This window comes from Anser anser (assembly GCF_964211835.1).
Source record: "Anser anser genome assembly, chromosome: 1".
NCBI classification, from domain to species: Eukaryota; Metazoa; Chordata; class Aves; order Anseriformes; family Anatidae; genus Anser; species Anser anser.
In genome coordinates this window covers 51,329,226-51,342,486 of record NC_139720.1, presented here as the reverse complement: position 1 = coordinate 51,342,486, position 13,261 = coordinate 51,329,226, and the positions used below count along the sequence as shown (strand labels likewise).

General features: G+C 32.7%; 1 protein-coding gene across 11 annotated transcripts in view; it reads right to left on the bottom strand.

Moving 5' to 3' along the window:
- MGAT4C (MGAT4 family member C) overlaps positions 1 to 13,261 on the bottom strand; it is a 427,868-nt gene that overhangs the window by 392,288 nt on the left and 22,319 nt on the right. The window lies entirely within an intron of this gene.

Here is a 13,261-nt window from a genome sequence, read left to right as displayed (position 1 = left end):
TTTCCAGGTATGCACAGCTGAAATTTTAGACATACAGAGTGGGTCCAGAGGGTCAGTAGTTGCACTTGCATGGTGTCATATGAGCAAAAACATTTGTATCCTAGGCTGAAATCTCGCTTCTCTGAGGGCAGCTAAAGAACATTTGCTCTGTGCTTCTGGGCTAGGAAGTAGTTTGTGTAATTCAGATCTAGAAGTGTCTAAATTTATAACGTAGCTTTTTACTGAAATCTAATAAATAGAAATTGTCAATATTCTGTTTGTATGTTTTTAAATAAATTAAAATAAATTGAGGAATTATGTTTTCAAACAAGAAGCTATGCATATCTATACAAATTTTGATTATGATTTTAAACAAGACAATGGAAGTTAGGAAGCTAAAATATTTTGCTCTGTAATAAATTATCTGTAGATGCCATGCACTGTTTTGTAGATTAGGTAAATCTGAAATTTTCTTAAAAGAGCAGATAAAACTCAGAAAGTAAGAGGCATACTTTTTTTTTTTTTTTAACTGTAGTTAAGAATTTAAAGGAAAAAATGTTTTGATAGCAGAAAAGAAACAAAATAAAAGCTTTTAAATACTTGTAGTACTTCCCTAAAAATAGGGTAGACAGAATTGCTTGACAGAATTGATGAGTATTCTAATCTGTTCTGACAGTGAGCATATATAAATAGCCTGATAGTAGTATTTTTGCAGTGCATCTTCAAGAATGATATGATATATTAACTCCTGGTTTTAACACAGTAAGACAAAAGAGAAAGTGCACTCACAGCTAGGGAGCCTGACTTTATCCCCTGCTAGCACTCTCTGTTATTTATTTTGTTTCTTTGGTTTATATGAATTATAGAGGGCTTCTTAGTCTTCTGACTTCTTTTTCTATTCCAGCTACCAATTTAAATCTTGAAACAGAAGTCTGCTCTGATATTTTATATTTGAAAGTGAGCTGAACTATACTTCTAACAATCAAAATTTTTTAAAAAAATAAATCAACTTAATGAAATATTTTATGGAAAAACAAAAGAAAGAAAACAATTGCAGAAAACTTAGGGAGGCACTTAAACCTTCTTTATTGTCACTGAGCAGCAAGTTTGAAATTAAATTTTTTAACCTTTACTTTAATTGTTTGATTCCAAACACCTTTGAAAATCACCGGGAAATCAGAATATTTCTTGGGACACTAAACACATTACTCTAAAGTTCTTTGGCTGTTAAAATCAGCTAAAGTGTTCATAAGTGTTCTAAGTGTCAGATTATATTTTTAAGGTAAAAGTAATCATCACAAAGTATTATAGAAATGCATTAAACTGCAGGTAACTGGCTTGTTTCATAACAAAATGAAACAGTTCTGTAAATATTGAGCTCCTAAAAGTCTAAGCCTGGAAGATATTCTATATATTTAAAGTCTAATATAATAACATGTAACTAACTTCAGAGTATTCTGTTATTGCAGCACTGTGTAATAGCAGGGTCCAATGCAAATTTCAGTCAAATATTTCCCTTACAAGTTTAACTTTCCCCAAAAATTTATGGATGAAAACCATCTCTGTGGCCAGCTCTCTGTAGTGTTTCACTTTGTCAGTACTGTCAGAAGACCTTCAGAGAGGCTGTGATTTATATGTGTCAAATATAGGTAAGCAAGAAAAGTGCAACAGCCGCATGATCTTTTCTATAGGAGAAAAGGTGAAGGGACGTTTATTGCAGTGTGGGTCTATTGCAACAGCTATATCAAAAAAAAAAAAAAAAAAAGACAGAGGCATCTGTCTAGCATCCAGAGTTTTGCATCACAGCTTTTCTTATTTATCCATGTCAATTTGTAGTTTTGATCTGCCCCAAACAGCTAGTCTGTGAAATGCAGAGGTATTACAAGTGCAGTGGGAAGAAGAAAACTCCACTGCCAGAATCCTTTGGACAAATTTGTGGGCAATTTTTGTTGTTGTTTTTCCTTTAGATCCCTATATGTCAAGCACTTTTTTGGAGTTTCTCTGCAAAATAATGTGAGTCTAGTCCTCACTTTAGAAAGTAAAATTTCAGTTTACCATGTTATCTCAGCTCTCAGTGTATGCCTTGGGTGACTACTAGAGCATAAAATAAAACAAGCATATCAATAACAATTTAAGCATACTTATAAAGATTTATTATTTTAAAAAGAAGGAAGGTAGGAAGGTAGGAAGGAAGGAAGGAAGGAAGGAAGGAAGGAAGGAAGGAAGGAAGGAAGGAAGGAAGGAAGGAAGGAAGGAAGGAAGGGAGTCACTACATTCTTTCTAAATTGTCTGTTAAACTAATCTGAAATAACCAGATACAAGTACATTTACCTCATGAATGTCCATTAAAGAAAAACAAGCATTGTGGTAACCTAAAACTAAAATTTAATCTAAATATTTTAAAGAAATAAATTAAAGAAAAGCATAAGTAAGGCAGTTCTCAAAAATGATGACATCATCATAAGTTACCCAGACACTGACCAATTCTTAAAATAAAGAATAGAGGAAATAGTAGAATTTATTTTATAGAGAAAAGTTCAAAACCTCTGAAAGATTTGTTGCCCATTCTTCCATGTACATGCTCAGCATGCAACTGAACTGCATTTTAAGAGAAATGAACAGATCAGAGGAAGGGACAAGCAGGAAGCCGCATGGCCAGATGGAGGCCCAGGCTGCAGAACAAAAGATCAGCTGGCTGACGTAGATGGCACAAGACCAGAGAGACCAAAACAGCTGCACTGGAGTAGCCAAAAGAGGATCATGAGTAACCTGTTGGTACAGACAGATATCACGTTTCATCTTTACTCACAGAACTGACGTAAAATTTTCCTCTAGGGCAAAATAAATTCCTCTCAAATCCATACCAAGGATCACGCTTTTCAGCAAGGTGCATGAACTTGGCCTGGCCACATTAATCTTTTCACAGGACTATTCCATGAGGGTGAACGAGCTTCATCAAAGTAAATAAGGTTGTCTACCCACATTAGAACATGTGAAGATGCCCTCCAAATGTCTGTTAAATCTTAAATCTTAGATATTTTCCCCTGTCATTACTGGGATATGATTTTGTACTACATTTCAGATCAGCCAGCCTGGATGTGAAGCCATGACACCTCTGCATCTGACACAAACAAAGCTCCATGCAAGGTAAGCACCTTCTTTACATGAGACCTGAACTTTCATTCAGAAGCTAGTGATAGACTTTAGGAGAAACACAACAGGGAAAATTCTGACTTTAAAAATATATTACATTTTAAACCCATGGCCTGTTGTCCCAGTTAATTAAAAAAAATATATATATATATATAATTGTCATGCAGACCATTCGCTTTTATATAATTTAGGCTCTTAATAAGTGCTGTTTGCTTTATGAAAGAAAATTTCCTTTTCTTCTCAACTTGAGAAATACAAGGCCAATAGGTCTTTGTACTGTTACACACAGCAGCTATACATCATCCTTGTTAAAGGATTTATTAATAACGAATAAATATTAATATTAATAATGAATAAATGAAAGGGCAAAAAATAAGTGGGGTGGGGGAGAAATGGGAGCTTACAGACAACTATGAATTAACAAAGATTTAGAATAATACTCTCTTGCAAATTCTACTGTTATTTTCTATTAATTACTGTAACTGATAACAGTTATAAAGATATCTGGCATTTTAATAATGCAGATCTGTCTTTTGCTGTCAGAAGAGAAAATTAAAACAGCTAGAAGTCTTTTATTTGCAGAATTAGCTGGAGAGGAAATTAAAATAGAGCTGCTAATAGATGAGCAATACATTAAATTTAAGAGATCACAGATATGGGTCACAGGGATAAGAGGACACAGAGAAGGAGTGTGACAATCTTAAAACCGTGATTCTTTCTAGACATATTATAAGCAAACTGAAACTACATATACTGATGGGCTTGGTAGCTAACATAATGCTAACATCACTACAAATATTTACAATATATTTGATGTTGTTACCATTATTGAACAGTAAAAATAGCAAAGCAACCAATGAACAAGATACACTGTGCATGGGCATTTTGTTAGTATAGCTGCATACACATATAGATTCCAGTTTTTGAAGAAATTTACGCTGATGCTTTTTAGCTAATATATAAACTACTTCAAGGGAAAAAAAATGTAACTTTTTATGTAACTGGGCGCTGGGCTAAATAAAGAAGTCAAGTAGATCTGATGAGCTACAGGGAAGTGAAAATTTCTTATGGAGATCTGGACTGGGTAATCACCATGGACAATTTACAAAATCCACCAACAGAAAAATATCTTTTTTTCCTGTTGAAAGAGCAATATCTTTAACCACTCCTTCTTCTCAGGAGACATCAAAGAAATACTGAAAAATTAAAAGACAAACGTTCAAAGCAAGCCGCTAAAAACTGTATTGCCATAAATACATATGCCTACTTTGGTATCTCTAGTGAGAACATAGAAAGCAGCCAAATGTTCCTTGCTAGTTTTCCTATAATTTTATGATGCAGTTCATTCTGACGTCCTGGTGCTTTTTTTGGTGGTGGTGGTGGTTGTTTGTATTTGTTGCTGCTTTTTTTTTTTTTTTCTTTACTTTGTTTGCTTGTTTTCTGTTTGTTTGGTTTGATTTGATAGTTTGCTTTCTTTCTCATAAATAGCTGAAATAGATAAATGACTAATTTTATAATTGTGATAAATAATGTCAATTCATTGCTTTCTTTCTGAGGAAACTTACCCCTAATCCACTCATCTTCTGCATTACCTACCATTTTTTAATGAAATAAAGCAGAAATGCCTAAAACAAAGCCTGTCTGAGAAAGCTACTGGAAATAACGAAACAATGTCCTGGTTCTGGTGCCAGTCTGCAGAATTTTAGGTCTCTCTTTAACCTCACAAAATGCAAAGAATTAGAGAGGTCCCTAAATCCTGCTGTGCAGATGAAAACCTGAAAGCCAAAGAAGTTATCATGTTTGGATCAATCCAGGAAGCATGTACAGCATGAGAGGAACTTGTACGCCTTGGGAGCGTTCAGGATCAAAATCAGTGGTAAATATTACTGTGCAGATTCAGGCCAACAGAATAGGCATGGGGTTTGTAGGGAAACTTCTGGTAATAGTAAATGACATGGAGAGATAAAGTCATCAGCAAGCACTTCAGACAGTATTCAGATTAATAAATTATCTTCAAGGATTAGTATAGGGAAGGAAGATAATCTTATTTTATTCATAGATAGACAGATTCATAGGTACAAATAACAAGTATACACAACCGATTATCTTGACAAAGTCTTCTCTTTTGTTCTCCTATGCATACTGTATAACTGTTGCACTATCTGAGAATCAACATTTGTTATGTCTCAACACTACTATTTTGAAGTAATAAAGGGGGTGTTTTTTGTGTCACTGTTTTTATATCACTGAAACTTGAACTGTGAAATGGAATCAGGTAACATCACACATATCTAATTCCAATAACACCAAAAATTAAAATGTTTTGAAGAAATCTTACAGAAATATGAGCTGTTCTCAAGCTTCTACAGCTTACAAGTAGCTTCTCAGGTACAGCTGGATATATTGAGCATGGTGCCATCAATGTTTAGGAATATTTTATAATAGAATATTCAAATTGAGTTTCATTTTATTAAATCATTCAGGACTTAAATTACCAACAAATAAAACACACACAGAGCATGGAAATTAGAAAACTTTATATACTGCTGTTCTGAATCTAGCATTCCTGGAAAAAATAAAGAATAAATCATCAGACTTGATAGAAACACCTTCAGTGTGCTTTGTAAAAATTAAAAAACAACATTCTCATGTAAGTAAGAATCTCACTTTAAGTGAATCATTTTGGAAAATTGCTGAGGAATGGTATTTCAATTGAAATGGTGTTTGTTTGAGGTTTGTTACTGAATTGGCTTACACATCCTTCTGAATAAATGTTCTGTCAGTGTGTATATAAACATGTTTATAACAGTCCTCCTTTTGCCTTCTTCAGTGTAGAATCCAAAAAATCAACCGCAATTCAAAAATTATGATCACTGAAATGAATATATATATATATATATCTGTAGAAAATCAGATTGAAATATAAGGAGCAAAGAGTGAGGAAGGAAGCTAAGAGTCATCAGAGATATGTCCTGACTGAATTTCATATCACAAAGCATGGAAGGAAAAGAAAGTGAGACAGAGATTTGCTAGAGAGGAATGGTAAAAAGTAAATTAAGGGAAAGTTTTCAGGAAATCTTTAGTTATTTGACAATATATATATGTATTAAAGATTTATTTTTAAAAAAAAAAAAAAACTATGTGTTATTTTTATTTTATTTTATTTATTTCATTCTATTTTAATTTAACCTACATATGTTCTCAGAAAATAACTTTAGGTTAATAACTTTCCAGGATGAGCTAAAATGAAAGATGCTTAAAGCAGAACTTTTCTTCCTTGAACTACAGATTCAAGGTTCAAGAGATTATTACTTATATTCTGATTCAAGTCCTCATGGGAAGAAAATTGTTTTGAACTTTATAGTTATAGCAATCCTATGAAAATTAAATAAATACCTCTGGCCTGTAAATGGAGTAGTATCTTATTTCAAATTTAAACAGAGTCATTTAAAATGTATGTAATTTTGTATGTAAGGGTGCATGTGTGTGTGTGCATGCATGTGTTTTAGTAATCTCGATCACTTGAATATTTTTGAAAGTCTTACTAAAAAGCATATTAATAAAATACATATTTATTATTATTATTACTATTTATACGTTTCCTGAACACTTAAATGTGTATTAAATCAGACACACAGAATGCTATTTTCCAAATGCAATGAACCTTTATAATTTCAAATGTGTGGAATTAACCCAACAAAGTTGATGGCCCTCAAGACCATAAAATTTAACCTAAACAAATGGAAATAAATATTTCAAATACATTAAGCAATTGTATATAGAGAATCTACTGAAGTTTATTCCATCAGTAGATCAAAGCTGAACAATTGTATAATATTACTGAGGTTAGATCAAGAAAGTCAGAACAGCACACAAACAGAAATCAGAGTAATTTTGTAATATTCCCATTACATGTATATATATTGGTACAATAACAAATACAAGAGGCTTAGTGTCCAAGTATGTTTTTGCTACTCTAGACAACATAATTAAGAAATATATGTATTTGATCAAAATGTGAAAGTTTGATACACAGTGAAAATGCTTAAAGGTGAATTTCTTTTTTTTTTTTTTCATAGATTTAGAAACATTACTTCCCAAACCTCTAACAATATGAAAACCTACATTTTTGCTCCATTTCCTTTTTCATTTAAATTGGAACTCTTTTCATCTGTACCACTTTTCAGTGGTTCTTCACTACCTTAAGTCACCACTCTATTAAAATTTCAAGACAGCAAATTACTAAAAGAGAGAATAGCATTGGCAAGCAACTTCACCAATGAGACAATTTATGATATTGAGGACATATGACAGATAGAATAGGTTCTGAAGGATTTTATTTCATAAAATGCTTATATGAAGACCAATTTGAATGTTTCAGGAGGAAGAGTGGAAAGATAACTCCCCAGTTCAGTTCAATACAACAAGTTTTTACAACTCACTCCAAACATTCATAGAGAAAGAATAAATTAAATTAAATAAAATTACCAAAAACCTGTTAGGTATAGTTTGCATAAGCACACAGGTCAATTATCAGACTCTACAACATGGCAAAAACTTCATTCTTTTATTTATGAGATCTCTTCCTTGAAATGATAGATTATTTTGTCAGAAGTCTAAATGAAAGATTTTGTGGCTTTATTTACACTACTAATATGTATAGGCAATCCTTAGATACCGAAAAATTATCATAGGCACAGGAGAAGAAACAGGTGATATTATTTGAAGGTCAGGATCCTAAAAAGAGGTTGCATAATGAATACTTAATGAAAGGATTATTCCAGCAGTAATAAAATGAATTTTGACTAATTCCTTTTATACCTTCTTTTTTAGCCAACTTTTATACTGGAAAACCATTTACTTACTCTTTCTTATGTCAATTTCAGAAGAAGCAACAAAGAACATCCAGATTGCTCATTTGATGTAAAATTGTCTAGACCTAAATTAGCAAATTCAGCCAGAGACAAAACTTCAGAGAGTCAAATGTCTTTTCCAGTAAACTAATACTGTTGTGCATGCATATAGTACTGCTTCAGACTGAAGTAAAATGGCAAGCTAGAAGATTCTTTCCTGCATCTTCAACCATCTTTGCACAACCCAGAGAGATTTTATTGAACCTCTTCTAGTGAGTTAATGCTTTAATAGAAAGTACTTCTGTTTCAGTTTTCATTTTCACATATTAAAGTGTCTATAGTTAGTTGCTTCTTACAAAAGTTTCCCTGAGCTTTTTTGGTAACATTAGGTGGATATAAGGATACCAGTCAAATTTCACATATCAGAAGTAGATAATATAGACATAAAAACCAAAACAAACAAACAAAAAACAACAACAACAACAACAAGAACAAAACCCTGCTACTTTAAACAAACTCATATTTAACTTCATAATTCACTTTGTGATTTAAAAATTCAGGAAACAAAATGAACAAACTGACAGAGAACAAATTGGACCTTCCCATAGGCATGTTTAAATTATTCATCAGTATTTTCAGGAAAAATTGTTGAACACAGCTTATTTCATTTAAAAGCTATTGCATTCATTTTTTGTTATTTAAGCGGCAAATATTAGATAGAGTTTTGCTGGTATGAACAGCACCATTTATAGTTTACTCTGTATCCCCAGAAAAAAAAAATGCTTTGGACACTCCCGAAGAAAAAATAAAGGAAAAAATATTCCTTAAATTTTAAAGTACACATATCTTTTTAACTGCAAATTATAATGAGGTAAAAAAAAAAAAAAAAAAGAGGGCATGAGGGAGACACAAAACAAAACAGATAACTGGGTATGCAAGATGAGAAGAAAAGAAAAAAAGAACACACAAGGACACGTTGAACAAAATGTAACATTCAATAGGCAACAGAGTGGAACATCTCACAGGGAGAAAAGACTTTCAGGAAGACTCACTCCTCAGAATGAATCCGTTATTCAATTAGAAGTGGTCACTCATGCAATAACAGACACATGGAGTGGAAAACTGAGATAAACTGCTACCATACATCAAAGATACAGCATACATACTGTATAAGCTAAAATAAATTACCCTCTATTCCTGAAAATGAAGATGAAATATTGGATTTAATTGTTAGAAACCTTGAGAAGCTCATAATGCAAGTTAAATATGTTGCTTAAGTACTGCACATCTAGATGTATAAATAACAATGACTGATTTTGTGTTATAAGAAAAAGTCAGAATTAAAATTTTGCAGTGATCTTTTATTTCAATAAGTATACTTAAAAACAAAATTTTTGAGATGATCTCTTTACCCCTTTTAAGACTTCTGTATCAAACACACAAAATTAATTCCAGTAAAACATATATTTAATTCCTCTGAAATTTGTAGATGAAATGCACCACTAAAGAAAAGAGATTAATTGTTTTTGGTCTTTTTTTTTTTCTTTTTTTTTTTTTTTCTTACATTTACAATCTTAGAATGGCCTGGGTTGGAAGTGACCATAATATCTTTCCATAATAATGCTCAAAACTGCAGATTCCTAAAAGCAGTTTTTTAGGATTCTTAAACCCAATATGCATATATGGATTGCTCATATGGGTAAGCTCTGAGACAGACCTTTCTTTTTAATACAGATGGAACTGTATTTTTTTAATACAGAGACATTTATCCAGAGCAGGAACTGTGTGAGGAAAAAATCAAGGTGGCAAGGGTGCAAAACCTCATTGGACACTATTATTACATGTGAAGACAAGCAGGAGATTTGTGTCAGGTTCAAAACTTTGTCAGTACACAGTGAAACCCCAGTAAAATCTCCCTTTATGCATTAGAAAAAGCAGACTGAGGGATATAAAACATTTCCTTGTGATCTTTGTTTGATTTTTTTAAGGTTGCATAGAGACTACTTCACAATTTTTATTATTATAAATTAAATCCATTGTCTGTGTAATTTATTTTATACTTTTCTTCTTTTCCACACCAAAGAGATCACAAATTCAGCACATCAGCTACATCTTTTTTTTTTTTCCCATAGCATGATAATTATAGATTATGAGATCCTTCAAACAAAACTCCTAGCTGAAGTCAAAATTTGGAGGCAGTCTCTCTCTGGATGAATATCCGATGTGAGATTTTCCTAATCCAAATAGGAAATATTCTCAGTCTTATGTCCATAAAAATTGATACATCGTATGTTTGCAATTCTAAAGGCATTCTGGAATCATTTCAATATGTTACAGCCATAAGAACCAAGTCATTGGGTATATTATTCTGCCAGTGTAAATGCAATTTACTCACAGTAAATGAACATAAGTACTCTACAGACTGTTCTATGACAAGAGTGTGGTTCCATTCCTAATTCAGTTCAGGACCTCTTAAATATATTAAAATACAGTGTCCAAAACATCAGTTCATTAACAACATTGTCCAAATAAAAGAAAAATGCTCCTTCTAAAATACATAAATGCAAACACTTAAAAAATTATTAGCCAATTTTGAAATATGTATCTAAAGTGTAAGGGAAGCTAGAAGACAGAGCTATCTTAAGATAACTCTGCAGCATGGGGGAGCCTGAGCTCAGATTTAATTCTGAAAGTTTCTTCAGTATGTGCTGGGACTGTGACCATGTATTTCAGCTGAATTTGTGCACAATGGTAAGAAACTCCTGTGGAAATCTAAAGCTCAACTTGTCAAAATTATATTTAAATTATAATCTGTTAAGGAAGAAAGGCAGAAGACAATCCTTCCATATCTTCAATGATACACAACAAATAAGATCAGGAGCTGTTTTCTGGCTTTCAGGCAAGCGGAGTGGTCTTTTCATACCCACAGTATTTGTGATTTGCTTTGAGAGCTCCTCTGAGTTCAATGTGATACAGCTATTGCACTGAGATATAATATACATTTGTTCATTTGTTTGTTTTGAGTTTAATGTCTCTAAAATAATACCTGTGTTGCAAGGTATTTTCATAGTGTGAGATGGAAAGTATGTTTTGCATGTTCAGGTTTGAGACTTAGTAGCATACCAATGCAAACAAGATTGCTGAGACAAAGCTGAATTAAGGTGGAGTGAGTCAAACTTGATTCCCCTTGGTACCTCTAGTGCAATTCTTAAAGAGCCCTGTCTAATATTAGCAAAAAAAACGTGCAAAAGATGTGTTAACAGTTAAGTAACGGATGAACAGTGATCCAGTGTTTCAGTTCTCTCCTTCCCTTCTTCCCTCTCTCCCTCTTCTGTGTTACTCAGAAGTAGAGATTGGGAAGAAGGTATTGTCTCTCCCAGTGCTCTCTAAAACAGCTGAAGGATGAAGGCACATCATCTAACTTCAACCATTTAGACAGATACTTTAAAGACCTTTGCAGATATCTTCTCTAAGCAGAAAAGCAATCATTCACTTCTTGAAAATTACAAAGAGGAGCATCTTTTGCGTCACTAGTTATAGAAAAAGATAAAGATTAGCCTTCTGGTATCTAATTTGCTTAGATGATGTGACTATTTTCTTTACTCTTTATATCTACTGTGAATCCTGAACAGAAGTAGTAAATGGAAAATTTTATTTAATAGATATTCTTACTTGTTTACTTAAAAAAAAAAAAAAGTGTATATACATATATATATATATAAGTAGAGACTGATAGGATAAAGGTGAAGTAAGAAACAGAGAGTAAAGCAAAAGAGAAAACAAAGAACACGTAGTGAGCTGACATGCTGCTGCAGAAAACAATTGTTTATGCAAGTAGAGAAAAACTAGGAGTTAAAAAATATTCTAAATTCCAGGCACTGACATTTATACATGTGAAAACTTAATGGACAACTGATCTGTTTGATAGATAAATAGTAAAGCAATTGATAATACATTTTTCTATAGTTATGGTTATTTAAATGATAATCAAAAACATAAGCCAAGAGTTAGCGTATCTACATCTCTATTTCATGCATGCCATTAGATAGCAAAATTATCCCTAAAAAATTATCAGATAGAAAATTTACAGTTTGAAATGTGAAATTCAGTCCCAGTTCAGCATTGAGTCATACAGATAGAGTATATTCTTAAGATCTTTACTGAAGACCTATTTGATGTAGATTTTCCTTACTCAGTGCAGGACAGCTGTTATGATTTTATAATGTAACACTCCACACAATAATGCACTTCCAGCTTTATGCAGGAGCACTTGGTAAAGTCTGCTAACAGTATATAAGGAGAGAAAACTTTACTGCCTACAGGTTAGTTACATTTTAGTATAATTACAAAGCATCTGATTAAATTTTCACCAGGAATCATGTGTACTACGAACAATAAAGACCATTTCTTCTGCTGCAATCTGATAACTACCTATATGAAACAATGCATTTTGTTTGTTATTTCAATGAACTAATAATTTGAGCACTACCATGTATTGCGTCTTACAATTGCAAGCAGTTGTCTGCCTTTATTAAGACATTGTGCTGGATCACCACAGGGACATTAAGAGCCTCCACCTCACTCTTAAAACTGAGTATCAGGTATCAGCTGCAGGCAAACCATAGTTTAGTAATAGTCTAGTAATAGTAATAGTAATAGTCTCTCATTGAGGAAGCAGTGTTTCCCTCAAGCGTCTTTCCCGACAGCCTTGCAAGTTCTAAGTCTTGAAGCCACATATCCTTTCTCCCACCTTCTTAGAAGGCCCTTGATATGGTATCTTCAGAAGATTGCCAAAGCAGAACTGGAAGTTTTGGCTGAGACATTTGAGACAAATAATCTACTATCTGCAACTAGTTAAGATATTCACTGGCATTGATAATACTCATTATAAATATAGATTTTTAGACTTCTAATACAATGTTCATATCCCCTAGCAACTAAATGGTGTTTGGGTGAAATATCTTTTCATACCATGGCTGATATAATTACAAAGACAGACTAAACTACTTTTATCGGTTTGCCAGGAACAGACTTTTACTTAAGTGATACACTTTATTTCTGTATACACATTGTGAGGAACAGGCTAATGAGGGTGGATTTGATATTTTGCTCAAAAAGTGATTTACATCACAACTGAGCTAGATCTAGATTCTTTGAGAATTATAATTATGCTCTTTGCATATTCCTGCCTCCCTCCCCCCTCGTTTTAAGAGAAATACTGATAATGATTCAATTGGGGCATAAAAGTATCAACTATTTATCATATTATTAATATT